Raw genomic sequence first — 3,451 nt, forward strand, 5'->3', positions numbered from 1 at the left:
TCAAGGCTTGGTAATTTAGTGAGGAGTGTTTTAAACTAAATTCATTAGGGATGGTGACAAAAGCCCAGAAGTAAGTAAAAATCCAGGGACCTGGAGACAAACTCTGTAAGGGGAAGCGACAACTAGAAGCCTTAGCAATGTTCGCAGGGAGAGGCTAGGACAGTCCATTAGATACCTGGAATGTTTATATGCTAATACAAGAAGCATGGGGAAGAAACAGAAAGAATTGGAGGTCCTTGTACAAGCACAGAATTATGATATAATTGGGATTATGGAGATCTGGTGGGATAGTTCACTTGAGTAGAGTACAGTCATGGATGAGCTTAGATCATTCAGGGAGGATAGGGGCATGGGAGAAGAAAGATGTTGCTCTATCTTATAAAGTCAATGTACACATGTTTAGAGGTACAGTACAAATTGGAAGGTAGGCCTGTAGAAACCTCTAAGTAAAGGTTAGAGGAGAGAGTGGCAGGAGGAATGTCAGTGTGGGTATCTTTTACAGGCCACCAAACCAGGAGGAAGAGGTGGATAAAGCTTTCTTTAAACAACTGATGGAAGCTTCCAAATTGCAGGACTTGGTTCTCATGGGGAACTTTTATTATCAGGACCTGGGAGGCAAGATTTATGAAGAAAGGCTGAAAGAGCTGGGCTTATTTAGTGTGGAGAAGAGAAGAATTAGGGAAGCTTTAATAAAAGTCTTCAAATAGTTGAAGGGCCATTACAGAGAGCATGGAGATGGGCTTTTTTTCTGTGGCTGTAGTGGGATGGATTGGAGCAATGACTTCAAGCATCAGCATAGGAAATTTAGGTTGGAGATGAGGAGGAATTTTCTGACTATGAGGGTGGTCAAGCATTGGAACATGCTACCTAGAGAAATTGTTGAATCTCCATCTTTATAAGTTCTCTATAAAGTTAGACACTTGGCTAGGATGGTTTAGTCAGGAATGATCCTGCCTTGGGCAGGGGGCTGGACTAGATGACCTTGTGAGGTCCCTTCCAGTCCTATGATCCTATGATCCCCAGTCATTGAAATCAGATTAAATAAATGGCTGTGTAATTAATGCTCCTGGATTAAGGGCCTTTTGCAAGTCATGTTACAAATCATGTTCTATCTTTTCTCAGTAATTTAATGATGGAATGCTCACTATTGATTATAAGACAAACCTGCTTAACAGAAACATGAGTGTATTTCCCTATTCGATATTACTACGTATTTAGAACTCTGTATCGCTGTCCAGTTACAAAGAAAAAGAGCTACAGTTTCATCCATTTTACTTTCATTAAGGAAAACTCAGGCACAAGCCTCTTTCTGATACTGTCTTTACTGCCTTATTGCTTACCCTGGGAGAGTCATAGCTATTGCATTACAGTTTATTTCTCTTGTAAAATCAGCACCCAAGTGTATAAGGCAGTGGTTCTCAACCTTTTTAGACTTAAGGCACCCTTTAGAAATGCTGTCTTTTTGTTTCCCCTAATGTTTTGGCTATGGGAAAATAATAGAGATTTTTTCCTGTTGTGAAGAACTCAGAAAGATCAGAAAAAGATTTGACTTGCATCAAAACAGGAGTAAGACGGTCATTTACACATGAGGCTTAAATGACAATTAACTCAAATTAGCCACAATTGTTCCAAGGCAAACTAGAAATTCTGATATTTCACAAGCTTGTCCCTCTGTAATGTCTTTGGATTGCTGTGAGACAAAATGCTCAAATATGTATTAAACTGGTGGTCTGTTTTTAGGGTAAAACAAGTGATTAATCTATCCTGGGACAAAAACTTTTATCCTGGGATCCTACAAGCCTACAAACTCATCATCCCATTTTACTTTCTGTGAAGTATCTGAATTAAAACTTTGCCCCTGGATAATCAAGGCTAATTCTAACTATTGCCATTCATGCTGCTTTAGGTAAACAATTGTCTTGACCTGTTTTGATGCAAGTCAAAATTCTGAACCTTCAGCCCTGGATTGACTCAGCCATCTGTTTTTAGCCTTATCTGTTGGCAGCACTACAGGACCATCACAAAGTGTCTCCTGTGTCATTTTCTTTTACACTAGAGCTCATATTTCCAAGTATTTGCAATGAACTTTGCTCATGAGGCCATCTGCTGATCCTATCGTGACTGGACTGCTTTACATCTTTGCTGAGCACTTTGGCACTGGATTTCATACGCTTCCTGAAAACTGGGATAAGATCCATCGTGGGCAACTGCTTTAAGGATTTAGAGATCAAGGGTTCCAAGACCCCTCAAACACAAACCAGTGCTGCTTTCACTTGACTTCAGATAAGTCTTAGCAGGGACTGAGAATCCACTTGTGACTCTGAAGTAGTCTGCTTCTCGTACCTGCAAGTGAGAGCAGAAAATCCCTTCAGTGTTCTGGCTGTTCAGGTGATCAGTGTAGTACAACAAAGGCCCTATTTTCTGCATGGATAGTGCTAGTCAATGCATTACTGAGTTTGGTTCCAGCTTCAGGATTGCGTTTCTAGCTACAGAGAAGCTGAGGACTCAGTAGTGAGCAGTGACTCCTGCCAGCCTGTTAGGCCAGTGCTTTTCAACCTGTTTTCGTTTGTGGACCCCTAAAAAATGTTGAATGGAGGTGTATTGACATGCTTTTGATTGATCCTGGTCAACTTTCACAGACCCCTTAGACAGTCTGCAGACCCCCTCCCCCCCCAAGGGCCTGTGGACCACAGGTTGAAAACCACTGTGTTAAGCCAACTCAAATGAATAATCAGGGGCATGGCATTGGCAAACAGGAAGCACAGCAAGTATATTTCATGTTAGCAGTGGTAAAGACCCTGGACCGGAAAAAGCAATCAACATAGATGGCATCTAAGCAGCACTACCAGAGAGTAGCTGAATGGTAATGTCAATTGCTGTTGCAGTACCAGGTGTTAGTGACAGTCAGTCTGCCCATAAGGTCTTATCAGCTGGTCACAGCACCTGATTTGCACTCATTCCCAAGGGGCAACGGTAGGAGCATAGGACTCTGGGCACTTTGCAGCTTGCAACCCAGATCCAATCTCTGGGACAGAGGAGAGGGGCTTTTGACTTTCCCCACTGTAACTGGTTGGCTAACAGTGACTAAAGGGGTGTCAGTGAGGTCTGTGTGTTGCAGAGGGGTGGCTGAGACTGCTGCGGAGAGTGGTAGCTCTCTGGGAGTCCTGCTTTCATGACTGAGCATCTCAGTGCCTAAAGCATAGTCTGGGAAGGGAGTGGATTGCATTAATGTGAGGGAGAGTCCTTTGCATGTGTCTGTTGGGGTGGAAGGCTCTGGGAAGAGGCAATCTTCAGCTCAGTGTGATGTGCAGGACCATGAGGCCAAATCACAGGGCAGAGTCCCTCTAGCCTGGGGGACCAATGAGTCTTCTCTTCTGTCAGTAACATCCTCTCTGGGTGAGTCAGACAGATGCTCTGCAGGGCTCCAGCTTCTTTCCACACAGCGGAAGAG

Source organism: Alligator sinensis, unplaced genomic scaffold, assembly GCF_000455745.1.
Source record: "Alligator sinensis unplaced genomic scaffold, ASM45574v1 scaffold1205_1, whole genome shotgun sequence".
Taxonomy (NCBI): Eukaryota; Metazoa; Chordata; order Crocodylia; family Alligatoridae; genus Alligator; species Alligator sinensis.